Source organism: Hylobates moloch, unplaced genomic scaffold (assembly GCF_009828535.3).
Source record: "Hylobates moloch isolate HMO894 unplaced genomic scaffold, HMol_V3 SCAFFOLD_10, whole genome shotgun sequence".
NCBI lineage: Eukaryota > Metazoa > Chordata > Mammalia > Primates > Hylobatidae > Hylobates > Hylobates moloch.
This window is the reverse complement of record NW_026652285.1, coordinates 98,881,940-98,897,448: the sequence shown is the minus strand read 5'-3', so window position 1 is coordinate 98,897,448 and position 15,509 is coordinate 98,881,940.

Genomic DNA, 15,509 nt, shown 5'->3' with positions numbered 1-15,509 from the left:
CAGCGTACAACTCCTCTTTTGCCTTCACTTCCTGCTGACACAGAGCTTCAAGGTTAGCCAGAGGTGAGAGTTTAAGGCCTTTCCACATCTTTCCAGAGCATGTGCACAGCCCTACAGATGTGTCTGGCTTTTTTGATTCCCTGGGATACGTCGGAGCTTTTAAAAGGCCCCCTGTTGTCATCTCACTCCCCAGATTTTCCTTTTAAGCTTTTTGCTCAGCTTCTTGCTTGCCCCAACAGCTACGGCAGCCTCTGGCACCCAATGTTCAACAATTGCCTCTAATGTTTTGGGCATATGGGCCTGAAGAAAAGTTGTTTTCACTGAGTGACCTCTGAATCAGGTGGAATAAAGACAGCTTTCTAAGTGGGATCTTCCGTGGAACCGCCAGACAAGTCAAATAATGACAATTCTCTGGGAATGGGACTTTGAACTGCTCCAACCCCTTCTGTCCCTTCCACTGGTTACGAGACTGTTGATTTTTACTGTACTTGCAGTTAAAAGGCTACTGGAGAGCTGGGGACGGGGATATGGAAATAGGAAAAGTTAAAATGCCACAGAGCTCGCTGTTCTTACTGAGATTTAGCTGTTGGCTTTTTTTTTTTTAAATACTCCCAGATTGCTGCAAGCCTTTGGTTAATTTCCAGAGTTCTGAAAGGGTTGTTTCTGACAATTGTTGCCAGTGTTTTCATTGCTTTTATGAAGGAAGGAACTTTCAGAAGACCTTACTCTGCCATTTTTGCTGACGTCACCCCCTTTTTTCCTTAGGGGATCATAAAATAATAGCGTTTCTTACAATTGCTGAAATCTCAGGTTTGATAAAATATGGTAAGCCTTAGCTCTAAAACATAACTAACTAATGGGAGAGGAAAGAATAAAGTGAAACTACCCTGTCTCTACTAAAAATACAAAAATAATTAGCTGGGTGCGGTGGCGGGCGCCTGTAATCCCAGCTACTCGGGAGGCTGAGGCCGGAGAATGGCGTGAACCTGGGAGGCGGAGCTTGCAGTGAGCCGAGATCGCGCCACTGCACTCCAGCCTGGGCAAAAGAGCGGGATTCCGTTTCAAACAAAACAACAACAACAACAACAACAACAACAACAACAACAACAAAAGTGAGGTGAAACTAAAAGCTAGGCAATAAGGATATGGATGATGGGGCTGACACATGAATTAAATATCAGTCCTCATATTATTATGGAGATACTGATTATTATCTCTTGGCTTTGTTATGTCAATTATGTTAAAATTTAAGGATAACTATTCAAATAATATAAATAGAATATATAATTTATGAACCAATAGGGGAAAAGGGGAAATGATTAATTCAATGGACGACAGAAAAAAAGAAATAAGGGACAAAGAAAAGTATAGTGAAGAGACCCATGCAGACATAAATAAGATGTTATAAATAGTTCTAAATAAAATAATAGTCACAGTAAATATGAACAAATTAAATCCACCCACTGAAAGACAGAGATTTTCGGATTGGTTTAAAAATTCAGCTATAAGGCCAGGCGAGGTGGTTCACGCCTGTAATCCCAGCACTTTGGGAGGCCGAGGCGGGTGGATCACCTGAGGTAGGGTGTTTGAGACCAGCCTGACCAATATGGATAAACCCTGTCTCTACTAAGAATACAAAAATTAGCTGGGCGTGGTGGCACATGCCTATAATCCTAGCTACTCGGGAGGCTGAGGCAGGAGAATCCCTTGAACCTGGGAGGTGGAGGTTGCGGTGAGCCGAGATCATGCCATTGCACTCCAACCTGGGCAACAAGAGTGAAACTCCATCTCAAAAAAAAAAAAAAAAAAAAAAAATCAGCTATAAGTGCTCTTTACAAGAGACACATCTACAAGAATGACATGGGTTATAGTAAACGTATGGAAAGAGACAAACCGTAAGTAGATAGTAACAAAAAGAGAGCTGGTATAGCAATGTTAATTGTAAACAAACTTCAGGGAAAAGAGAACTATTAAGAAAAGTGGGTGGTAATTAATGATAAAAAGAACTTCCCAGGAATATGTAAAACTGAACTTGACGTAGCCTGAAATGCATTAAGCAGAAATAGACAGATCCTCTATTATACTAGGAGATTTTAACACGTTTTAGCAGAGGGAATATGAAAAAAAAAAAACTAGTAAAGATAAAGAAGATATAGAACACTAAATAACAGAATTAAGCTAATATAAAGAATCCATGTAGAATTCTGAATGTAGCAAATGGAGCATATACATTCTCTTCCTGAATATGTGGAATGCTTGTAAAAATCAACCCATTCTAACACATAAACGAAGAAACAAAAGTAACCAAGAAGCACTATCGTGCAGACCTCGTGAAATTAGCATTTAATTGTAAAAGGCTAACTAGAGTGCAGGACTATCTGTAAATAGTTAGTGGGTTAAAAAAGGAACTATAACATCCCTTACAAAAATTTACAAATATTTACCACTGAAGAACAATAAAAGCTCCACATGAGAAAATGTGTGGGTTTCTGCCAAAGTGGAACTTAGAACATTATAGCCTTAAATACCTGTATTAAAAAAAACAAGATGACTAACAACAATTGAACCAAATTTTCAACTCAAGAAGACAGAGAAATGAACTAGAAAACAAAGAAGCAACAGAAATTACCACCAAAGTAAAAAATTAGTTCCCTGAGAAGACTAGTAAAATGGATAATCTCTAGCAAATTTAATGAAGAAAAAAAGAGAGATTTTTTTTTCAAAGGGACGTATACAGTAAAGATGAACAGGATCATAAGGGACTACTTTGTTGTTGTTTTTGTGGTGTGTGTGTGTGTGTGTGTGTGTATGTGTGTGTTTTTGAGATGGAGTCTTGCTCTGTTGCCCAGGCTGGAGTGTAATGGCGCAATCTCGGCTCAGTGCAACCTCCGCTTCCTGGGTTCAAGTGATTCTGCTGCCTCAGCCTCCCTAGTAGCTGGGATTACAGGTCTGAGCCACTACGCTGGGCCCATAAGGGACTACTTTGACTCTTTGCCAAGTCATTTAAAAACTTGTATGAAGGCCAGACGCGGTGGGTCACACCTGTAATCCCAGCACTTTGGGAGGCCTAGGTGGGTGGATCGCCTGAGATCAGGAGTTCGAGACCAGCCTGGCCAACATGGTGAAACCCCATCTCTACTAAAAAAACAAAAATTAGCTGGGTGTAGTGGTGCATGCCTGTAATCCCAGCTACTTGGGAGGCTGAGACAGACGAATCACTTGAACCTGGGAGGTAGATGTTACAGTGAGCCGAGATTGCACCACTGCACTCCAGCCTGGGTGACAGAGTGAGACTCTGTCAAAAAAAAAAAAAAAGAAAAAAAAATTGTATGAAATAAAACCTTTTTTAGAAATCTACAAAATGATCAATATCAGTTTTGGGAAAAAATAGAAAATTCAAATAGATCTATAACCACTTATATAACCACTTAAGAATTTGACCTACAATTAAAACCTCATGGCTGGCCAGACACTGTGGCTCAGGCCTGTAAAGACAGCATTTTGGGAGGCCAAGGTGGGTGGATTGCTTGAGGTCAGGAGTTCCAGACCAGCCTGGCCAACATGGTAAAACCCCGTCTGTACTAAAAATACAAAAATTAGCCAAGCATGGTGGTACACACCTGTAGTCCCAGCTACTCAGGAGGCTGAGGTGGGAGGATTGCTTGAACTCAGGAGGTTGAGGTTGCAGTGAGCTGTGATTACACCACTGTACTCCAGCCTGGGTGACAGAGTGAGACTGTGTTTCAAAAAAAAAAAAAAAAAAAAAAAGACAAAAACAAAAAAAATCAGAACTTGGATTTATTTTTAGGTGAGCTTTACCAAAATTTCAAGAAACAGGTAACCCCTTCTTATTTAAACTGCTTCATGAATAGAAAGAGAATGAACCCTCACCTCCATCTATACTGTGGCTAAGATAACCTTGATATCTAATTTAGAAGAAACAATAAGAGAAATAAAAATGACAGGCCAATCTTACTTATGAACATAGATGTAAAAGTCCTTTAAAAATGTTGGCAAGCCGGGCGCGGTGGCTCACGCTTGTAATCCCAGCACTTTGGGAGGCCGAGGCGGGCGGATCACGAGGTCAGGAGATCGAGACCACGGTGAAACCCCGTCTCTACCAAAAATGCAAAAAATTAGCCGGGTGTGGTGGCGGGCGCCTGTAGTCCCAGCTACTCGGAGAGGCTGAGGCAGGAGAATGGCGTGAACCCGGGAGGCGGAGGTTGCAGTGAGCCGAGATCACGCCACTGCACTCCAGCCTGGGCGACAGAGCAAGACTCCGTCTCAAAAAAAAAAAAAAAAAAAGTTGGCAAAATGAATCTTAAATCTTACACTAAAAATACACCAAGACTAAATTAAATTTATCCCAGGAACACAAGAATAGCTAACTACTAGTAAATCTATTGGTTCAATTCACTACATTAACAGATTAAAAATAAAAATAATTTTTAATATCAATAGATGGAGAAAAACCATTTGCAATGATAATAAAGCATTTTAAATTCTTAGAAAATGACATATTTATAGAAAAACTGTATTCATAGAAAAGTTGACATTAAAGAAAATGTTTTAAGCAGATAAAGTGAACCTATCACAAATCTATTACAAAGAATATAAATGGTGAAATCTTAGAAGCAACCCCTTTGATTTTGTACTGAAGAGGAATCAGGATTAGGGATAGGAAAGGAAATAATACATTTGATATTATTCATTTAAAAATGATCTATTGAAATAAGCACTGGGAGATAAAGAAGTAAGTAAAACAGAAAAATTTTCTGCTCTTAAAGAGCTTGCATTCTAGTGTAGGAAGCAGGCAAAAATAAGTGAACAATTTATACAGTCCTAAGAAGAAAAATAATGTAGAATAATGGAATAAAGAGCACTATATGCATGTGTATTACTTTATATAGGAGGTCAAGGAATGCCTGACTGATTAAATTATATTTGAATAGAGACCTGAAGGTAGTGAAGAAATGAACTATACAGATATCTAGGATAAGTGAGTTCCAGGCAAAAGGAATAGCAAATGGAAGCATCTTTGATATGATTCTCTACATCGAAAATTTACAAAATATATTAGAATTCAGAAGAGAATTTAGCAAGGTTGCTAGATACAAGATAAATTTTCAAAGATCAATTGGGTTTCTATACAACAGCAGAAACCAATTAAGACATATAATGTAAAAAAGAAAAATATTTAATTTACAATGGCAGCAAAATCCACATAACTATAATTAAATGTAATAGAAGATACACAGACCTATATATAAAATAAATTATAAATATTAATCTAATAATATTGAATCAAACCAAATCTAATAACATTTATTAATTAATATCTAAGTAAGTGGACTGTGTTTATGAATGAAAAGACTCAGTATTATAAGAATAGTAAGTCCCAACAAATTAATATAGAAATTAAATGGAATTCCAACCAAAGACATAGCAAGTTTTTTTTTTTAAGGAAGTCTGTCAATTGATCTTAAAATTCCTGCGAGGATAAGAGCCAAGAACAGTTGAGACAATTTTAAAGAGGAGGAACAAGGGGAAGAGTAGGTACATACTTAGTCATGCTGTATTGGGGTAACACTAGCTGCTGAAACAAACAAACCTCAACATATTTAAGGCTCAAGCATAATAAAAGTTTATTTCTAGGCCAGGCACGGTGGCTCACGCCTGTAATCCTAGCACTTTGGGAGGCCAAGGTGGGTGGATCACGAGGTCAAGATAATCGAGACGATCCTGGCCAACATGGCGAAACCCCGTCTCTACTAAAAATACAAAACTTAGCTGGACATGGTGGCGCACACTTGTAGTCCCAGCTACTCAGGAGCCTGAAGCAGGAGAATCGCTTGAACCCAGGAGACGGAGGTTGCAGTGAGCTGAGATTGCGCCACTGCACTCCAGCCTGGCGACCGAGCAAGGCTCCATCCAAAAAATAATAATAATTAAAAAGAAAATAATAATAATAATTTATTTCCAGCTGGTATAAAATCCAAAATGGATGTTTCTTTTCAGTGGGCAGCTTTGTTTATGTAGCAATTTGGAGACTCAGACTTCTTCCATTCCGGGATCCCATCTTTCAAGGTCATCATGCTTGTTTGCATCAAGGTGGTAGGAGGAGAAAGAGGATGAAGGGTCATGCATGGGAGATTTTATAGGCAATGCCTAGAAATGGTGTACGTTGTTTCCATTCACATCAGTGGTCAGAACTCACTTAAGTGGCCACATCTACTTACAAGAGAGGTTGTGAGATGGAGCCCAGTTGTGGTACCAAGAACAAGAGGAAATAGGTGTAGTGAAGAGCTAGCCAGTCTCTGTTGCATCTGCCCACCATCAAGATTTCTTATATGGATACACTCATTAAAACTGTGTGGGTGGGGCAAAGGACAAACAAGTAGATCAATAGAACAAAAAGCAGAGCCCAGAAACTGACTTCCATATGTCAGAGAAAGGTATCTACCCGTGACACCTTCACTAATCAGTGCAGAAGTGGAGAACCATGTGATGTATAGTGCTGGAAGAACTGGCTATCAGTATGAAAGCCAATATAAAATAATATATAATATTTGGAAGATCATATATAGAAATAAATTCTAGGTGATTGAAGGCCTAAATGCAAAAGAAAAAAAAAAAAACCAAAGCATTTAAAATAGAAGAAATCAGCTGGGTGAGGTGGCTCACGCCTGTAATCCCAGCACTTTGGGAGGCCGAGGTGGGTGGATCACCTGAGGTCAGGAGTTTGGGACCAGCCTGACCAACATGTTGAAACCCATCTTGACTAAAAATACAAAAATTAGCTGGGTGTGGTGGCGGGCGCCTGTAGTCCCAGCTACTCGGGAGGCTGGGGCAGGAGAATCGCCGGAAACTGGGAGGCAGAGTTTGCAGTGGGCTGAGATTGCACCACTGCACTCCAGCCTGGGTGACAGAGCGAGACTCCATCTCAAAAAATAAATAAATACAAATAAAAAATAAAATAGAAGAAATTATTAAAGAATAGCTCATGGTCTTGTTTAGGGAAAAATTTCTTAAGTATTGGAAAGAAAGAAGGAAGGAAGGAAGGAAAGAGGAAAGGACAGAAGGAAGGAAGGAAGGAAGAAATAAAAGGAAAAAGGAAGGAGAGAAGGGAAGAAAGGAAGGAAAGAGGGAGGGAGGGAGGAAGAAAAGCACCAACTCTGAAGACTGATAAATTTGACTCTTCATTCTGTTCTATTGTTTTGTTTGCCTATCCTTGTGCCAAAACCATTATACAAAAAGGCGTCCTAAATTTAAAAAAGTTTTTACATCCATTGAAGTATAAAAAAAATTTGTCAAAATTACTGAGTTGATTTTATATGTTTTGACCATGAAAAACTAAGAATGTGCAGCGATGGATTTGTTAATTAGCTTGCTTTGATCATTCCACAGTGTAAACATATATCAAAACATCACATTGTACCCCATAAATATATAATATATACGGTTATTTTTTGTCATCTAAAAATGAAATAAAATTTGAAATAACACTCTTCAAAAGTATTTTAAAACCACAAAGTGAGAGAAAATATTTTCACAATGAAACACGTAAAGGATTTATATTCAGTTTATGTAAACAACTTCTTCAGTCCAATAAGATAAAGACAAACAACCAGCAGAAAAGTAGACAAAGAGTGTGAACAGCAAATACGCAAAGGAGAGAATGGGAATTTCCCATAACAAATGAAAAGATGCTCAGCTTCATTCATAATTGGGTGAAGACCCAAACAGTTAAAAGATTAACAAGATATCATATCACATCCTTCAAATGGGTAAAAAGTTAAAAGTCTGGCAGTAGCAAGTATTAATAAGGACATGGAGAAATGAAGATTTGCGTACTGCTGGTGGCAAGGTAAATTAGGGCAACAACTTTGGAGAGCAATGTGGAAATACAATTTGACAATATGCACACCCTGGCACCCAGCAAATCCACTCCTTAGTGTACGTGCCAGAGCCATTTTGCTGTAATACACAAATAGACATGCATGAGGACGATCATTTGTAATTGCAACAAAACCAGAAAACAATCTGTATGTCTACAAACAGTGGGGTAAATAAAGAAATTTCGGTCGTTTTGTACAATGGGCTACTTATCATCAGATAAAAGGAATGAACAAAAGCTGCATATATCCATGTGGACAAATCCTAGAAAATAATGTTTAGTGAAAAGTTGGGAATAATTCTGTTCAGGTAAGTATGTACATGATAGTTTATAACAACTTACGTAAATACACAAAATAATGCTACATTTTTACAGGTACCTTTATAGTTAAAGTGTAAACATGAGAACAGGCAGAATAAACACCAGTTAAGAACAGTAGCTGGCCGAGCGTGGTGGCTCATGCCTGTAATCCCAGCACTTTGGGAGGCCGAGGCGGGAGGATCACCTGAGGTTGGGAGTTTGAGAACAGCTTGACCAACGTGGAGAAACCCCGTCTCTACTAAAAATACAAAATCAGCCGGCTGTCGTGGTGTATGCCTGTAATATCAGCTACTCAGGAAAGGCTGAGGCAGGAGAATCGCTTGAACCCAGGAGGCGGAGGTTGCGGTGAGCTGAGATCGAGCCATTGCACTCCAGCCTGGGCAAGAAGAGTAAAACTCCATCTCAAAAAAACAAAAAGAAAACAAAAACAAAAAACCGTAGTCACTTCTGAGTCAGTAGGCGTGAAGAAGGTAATAAAAAGAGACAAGGAAGGCACGATCAGATAGATATAATAAGGCACAAATCTTTTTTCTTTTTTTTTTTTCTTGAGACGGGGTCTTGCTCTATCACCCAGGCTGTAGTGCAGTGGCGCAATCACAGCTCACTGCAGCCTCGACCTTATGGCTCAAAGAGATCCTCCTGCCTCAGCCTTCCAAGTAGCTGGGACTACAGGTGTGTACCACCACGTCCTGCTAATTTATTTTATTTTATTTTCAGTAGAGACGATGTCTCGCTATGTTTTCCAGGCCGCCAGGTACTCGCTATGTTTTCCAGGCCGCCAGGCACCCATATTAAAAAAAAAAAAAAAAATCCAGCAGTGGTTCTGATGGAAACCCTGGATAAAGAACAATCACCTAAGGCCCTGGGTTCCAATCATGGTGTTGAATCCCTGGCTCAGGTAAGTGGGAACAAGCCTTTACCTGCCTAGCATGTGCAGGGGTAGGAACTCCTTTCTTATGACAATCCCTGGTCCTCCAGCCTGCAGCCACACGGAAACAAAGGAGAGGGCACACACAGGTGGACTTGTTCTAGGAAAGCTCCACTCCCAGACTTCACCCTCCAGTAATACCCTTGGCCTTAACCACCCACGTTGGCTTCTCAGGGGTGTGGCTTAGCGGTAGGTTAGGGAAGAGAGGAACCTGAGCTTTCCTAGAGGCCAAAAGTGTGGCCTCTAGGAAAAAGAATAGTAATGAAAACAATGACTTCCAGAGCACTTCCAAAGTGCCAGACACTGTGCAGAAATGACGTGCCTAAAGTCCCTAAGCCAGGGGGTGGCAAAGTCAGGATTCAAGTCCAGGTCCTTCATTCAGACTCCCTAAGCCTGGCTCTTAATCACTGTGCCACAGGAACCTTGGGTCATTCAACCTTCATGGTGTGGCCCAAACCGGTTTCCTCTCCTTACTGCCTGCCTGCCCCAGAGAGTGTAGTCTCCTGCAAGCATATGGAGCACTCCGTGGTGGCGATGATGCTGTTGACAGCTGCATGCCTTTCTTCTTACTGTGGTCCTTCCTGCCTGGTGCCATCTATGTGGCAAGGCCTCATTGTTCCTCAGGGCTCTACAGAATGCACCAGGCTCTTGGTTGCTTACCTCTCTGCCTCCCCTATTTCAGCTGTGCGCTCTCAAAGGTGGGGACCGACTGACTTATCTCTGTATCTCCAGCTGATGAATAAATAGAGGGGATGAGTGATACACGGATGAGTGAATGAATGAATGGTAATGGCGATGGGAATCAAATGGCAGCAACGCAGAAGAGGGAGATGCGGTGCCTGTAACCATGGTAACGATGATGTCGCTGAGAGATAATGCTAGGAAGATGGTAACCATGGTAACACTGATGGTGAGGTCTGCTCGGACAGTCCTGGCGCCTCAGCTGCCGTGGTCCATGCCAAGCCTGACCTGCTCAGTGGCCGAACAAGATGCTGAGCACAATTAGCAATTGCTGTTCTGTTCCCTGTCCCAAGACCCCCGCCCGGGGCTGAGTTTCACTGTAGCCACACCCTCTTCCTGAGTGGCTCCAAGAGTCAGGAAAGAACACATGTTTGGGGGGCGGGAGGGGTGGCGTGCAGCTTGCATGCATGTGTATGTGCGTGCGCGGAAGAGGCTGTGTGATGGGCAAGTGGGTAAGGTGTGGTGTGCGCTAAGGGCCGTCCTGCCGGTGCGAGCGCCAGGGGACTGGGAAGAGGAACGGTTTCCTTCGTTCGCGCCGGGCTGATGCGTGGGGGGCGCCGCGTGAGTGCGCCGGTGGCTGGGAGTCCGGCGGCCGCTTGTGTGGCAGCGGGGCGGTGTTTCTGGGAGGGGCGCCAGGTTCCGGGGCTGGGGGGCGGGGACCTCCGCCCCATCCATCACCCGGAGCGCAGCGAGCCAGGCGGATATCACGGTGTCAGGCGGCTCTGCTCGCAGATCTTATCCTCTTCATTTCCGCCCGAGCCTAGCCCGCCCGCGCGGGCTCCCTGAAGGCTCCATCCATCACCTGGGATCGACGGGGCGGCCCGGGGGGGGGGTCTCCGACTGTGCGGGGAGGGAGGGAGCGGCGGGAGCCAGACCCAACATGGACACCGAGAAAGGAAAGGGACAAGTTTTTAGTGGGGCAGGGGGGTCTGGGTTTGCTTTTCCACGTGGAGGAGGGGGACGCTCTCTGCCCTGGAGGGGGAGAGCTTCTCGGGCCAGCTCGGCCCCTGCCTGGGACTGGGGCCGTTGGCTGGGTCCCGATCCCCGAGTGCCTGGGGCAGCGCTGGGAAGGGAGAGGGGCCTCGCCCGCCCGGGGAGAGGCTGCTGTGCGCAGGGCCCGCACCTGGACCCTCCAGGGTGACCCGGGGCCTGGGCAGCGCGGGCGGGGGCGGGCGCCCCGGGGGGAGGCCTTATTTCATTTCCCCGCGCCGCTGAGGTTTCTGCGAAGTGTCTCTCTCACCTCTTTAAATTTTACGGCGCTTGGCCCGTGGCCGCCGGGCCCCGCCCTGGGGAGGAAGCGGGTGCTGGCTCTGGGAGCCTCCCCGGCCGAGGGTGGCCCCACCAGGCCGGGCGCGGGTCAGGCCCGGGGCGTCCGAACTCCGAGGGGCGCCCGGCCTGTGCCCTACTGTGGTTCCCCGGGCCTTCCCGGAGGGGGTCTGGGCTGTCGGGGCCCAGGGGGCGGGGCTGGCCTCGGAACTTCTCAGTCCGGCCCCGCCCCCTTTCTGGGCTCCGTCTCGGGCCACGCCTCTCCCCTGCTCCCTGGGAGCGCAGCGGGGTGGGCGGTGGGAGGGGACTGCTGGGGGAGGGAGTCGGAGGAGCAGAAATGTGGGCCAGCCTGGAAGCCCAGTTACCACCGCCACCCCCAACTTCCCCTGGGGGCAGAGCGGTGTCCCCAAGACCTGAGGCAGGGCGGAGTATTCCAGTCGAGCCAGGCAGGCCAGCCAGGTCCCCGAGGCCGGCCCGGGCTGGCACCTGCCTGGAGACCAGGTTGGGGGCTGGAGGTAAAGGGAGGGCATGGGTGGCCTCTGGGCCCCAGCGCTCTTCCTTCAGAACCCTGAGGTGACTGACCAGTATCAATCTGGAGACAGTGGGGAACCTGCCCTCGGTGTGGGCGTGAGAGGCGTGTGGCCTGGGGGTGGGGTCGAAGGAGGAGAGGGGCACATGAACAGGAGATAAGTGTGAACAAGAGGGGCCTGAGGGAAGAGGGGCTGTGAACCGCAGAGGGGTGAGAGAGGAGGAAGGGTGAGCAGAGGGCACGGAGGGTCTGAGGAGTCACTGCCCAAAGACACAGAGCCAGAGTCAGGATTTGAACTTGGTTCTGTCTGACTCCCAAGTCACCTGTCTTAGAGTTGCAGTATTTAACTTGATTCCTCTACAATGTACTCCTTATTAATTCAGCCCCAGGCTACACAGCAAACTGCCACAGACATAACTTTGTGACATGTATGTAACCAGAACAAGGAAACCAGACACAGAACAGAAGTACACGGAACAGAAGTACATGGAACAGAAATTTGGTTCCACTGGTCTGGAAGATGCAGGGGCCAGTGGCCTGGAGGTGCCTGGGGTGCCCCCTGCAGAGGCTGTGGGATGCCAGGGCTGGTGCAGTGCAGAGTGGGTGGGGCCCGGGGGCAAGATTGCAGCTGGTACTGCCCACAGAGTGACTGGAACCTGCCAGAAGCCTCCAGGCTGAAGAAGGCTCTGGAACATTCTTTTTTTCTATTGACCTGGAGAGAAAAGGTCCTAGATATCACACCCCAGGGAGGTCAGCCCCAGCATCTGTATGAGGAAAACTGGTCACTTTCACATGACCCAGCAGGGGCCTGAATGGCCACCCCTACCCTAGTCCCTCCCTGCTCCTGTGCCCCGTCTCAGGATGACGCTACCATCCTTTTTGCCCCAATATCTCACCAAGTCCAGCTGCTCTGTCCTTCTAAACATCTCTCCAGTCCGCCGCCCCCCCTCCTTTTTTTTTGAGATGGGGTCTGGCTCTGTTGCCCAGGCTGGAGTTCAATGGCCCAATCTTGGCTCCGCCTCCTGGGTTCCTGTGATTCTCCTGTCTCAGCCTCCTGAGTAGCTGGGATCACAGGCATGTGCCACCACACCTGGCTAAGTTTTTTTGTATTTTTAGTAGAGATGGGATTTCACCATGTTGGCCAGGCTGGTCTCGAACTCCTGGCCTCAAGCAATCTACTCGCTTTGGCCTCCCAAAGTGTTGCAATTACAGGCGTGAGCCATGGCACCCAGCCAAATCTGCCCCTTCCTTGCATATCCCCGCAGCTACACCCTTTATGTTGGTTACTGTGATCTCTCTTCTGCATTATTGCAAGGGGCCCTTTGCTGGGTTCCCTGGCTCCTATCCACCCTCGATGCCATGAAGACAATAAGGCCATGTCACATTCTCCTAAAACCGTTTAAGGCTGCCCACTCCTTCCGGGATAAAGCCCAAGTTCACAGCAGTGTCCTACAAGCTCCGTTGTGGCTCCTCTCTGTGGTCAGCTTTTCTGCTTCCCTCCCCTTGTTTTACTAAAGTCACTGCTGTTTCGTTCCTCTGAGCCCACCACATTGTGCTTCCTTCTGCCTGTAATGCCCTTCCCTCCCTTTTCTTTTCTTTCTTTCTTTTTTTTTTTTTTTAGACAGAGTCTCACTCTGTCACCCGGGATGGAGTGCAGTGGCGCAGTCTTGGCTCACTGCAACCTCCACCTCCCAGGTTCAAGCAATTATCCTGCCTCAGCCTCCCGAGTAGCTAGGATTACAGACGCCCGCCACTACGCCCAGCTAATTTTTGTATTTTTAGTAGAAATGAGATGTCATTATATGTTGGCCAGGCTGATCTTTAACCCCTGACCTTGTGATTCGCCTGCCTTGGACTCACAAAGTGCTGGGATTACAGGCATGAGCCACCGCGCCTGGCCCTTCCCTCCCTTTTCCACCATGCTAATTTTTTTTGCGGCTTGGCTCAAGTGTCTTTGCTTTGGGAAGCTTCTTCGCAGGGAGCACTCGCTCTTCTGTGCTCTCATGGCCTCTGTGCTCCCTTGTCCCCTGGTTGTAATTGGCTTTTAGGGCCTGTCTGAGTCTTGCACTAGCCAGATACCTCACCGCAGGCAGGGACCCTCATCTGTCAGAGGATCCTGAGGGTCTGGCCAGAGAAGGCATGAAGAGACTGTTGTTGAATGAAAAAGGTAGAGCTGGTATTGTGTGGGACCTAGCAGCAGGCCGACTCCAACCTGTTTCTGGACTTTCCTGGACCGGGGACTCTGGGGCCATCATAACTGGGGTGTAGGCAAAAACAAAGGTGCTAGCAAGTGGTATTGTGGCTAGTTTGAACATGATCCCTTCACACAAATTCTTTCTCCTCTGGACCTCCCTCACACTGTCCCCAAGGCTGCAGGAGACCCACCTGTAATGAGGGCTTCAGATTCAGGAATGTTCCACTCACTGCCTGTGGCTTTTGCATCTCATCGCACAGGGTGACTGGTTGCCATGGAAACCCAAGTGCCAGAAGCACTGCTGGCTCTTTCCCAGGGTGGGAGGAGGTGCAGGCGGAGTGCCCCATGCAGACTGGCTGAGCTGGTGCTGGGTGCCTGGGGCCTGCCCACTCTGGGCTCGGTTGGGTCTCCTCATTCCTTCCTTAGAAGTTTATGGGTTTATCCCAGAGCATTGGCCAAGGCTGCAACCCTGAAAATACATTTCCTCTTATTTGGGGAGCATCAGCCTCTGGTTAAACACTCAGCCTGAGTGTTGTGTGGTCTCCAGCAAGATATATGATTTTATGAGCCTCGGTTTTCGATCTGTAAAATGGGGATCCCAGTAGCACCATGGAATTTCTACTTTTGGCAAGATGGTGGACTAGTGTTCTCAAAGGTCACCCCATGAAAATATAACTGGATTCTGCATGAATTACGAAAACAAGGCCGGGTGCGGTAGCTCACGCCTGTAATCCCGGCACTTTGGGAGGCCGAAGCAGGTGAATCACCTGAGGTCAGGGGTTCAAGACCAGCCTGGCCAACATGGTGAAACTCTGTCTCTACTAAAAAAAAAAAAAAAATACAAAAATTATCTGGGTGTGGTGGCGGACGCCTGTAATCCCAGCTACTTGGGAGGCTGAGGCAGGAGAATCACTTGAACCCCAGAGGCGGAGGTTGTAGTGAGCTGAGATTGCACCACCACACTCTAGCCTGGGCAACAAGAGTGAAACTCCACTCAAAAAACAAACAAACAAACAAAAAAACCAGAATTACTAAAACAAAACAAAAAACCATTATTTTAATGCATTGCTGGATCTCCTAGAGAGTAATGGAAATCTCTAAGGACTAAATGTCCTCTGCCAAGAAAAGCGTGGCAAGACAGCGGGGAACTGAGGCTAAAGCATGGAGCATTGACTAACAGGGAAACAAGAAAATCAAGCTAAATGATGAAATAAGCACTGCGATAGGCAAATTAAGTCTCGGGCAGAGGCAAGGTGAGAGCACTTGAGACTCCTGCCTTGTGCCAGAGTCATTTAAAGGTGGCTAAAGTCCTCCCAGGTTAATAGCAGCCCCTTGGCTCCTGGCAGAAGCAAATGCAAATGCCTTAGTAGGAATGTAAGTCCAGTGTAGGCCCTCAGGATTCCCACAGATTAAGTTCAACAAAATATGAACTCACAATCAGTGGTCACCAAACTACACAGAAACAAGCCGCTATGAGTGAGAGTCAGCAAATAAAACAATATGCGTAGACATACCCCTTTAATACTTCGGCTGTTGGAATGACCAAATACAGAAAATAACATAATTATGTAGAAAATATTTAAAGAAATGCAAGATGACTTCACACACACACACACACACACACACACACACA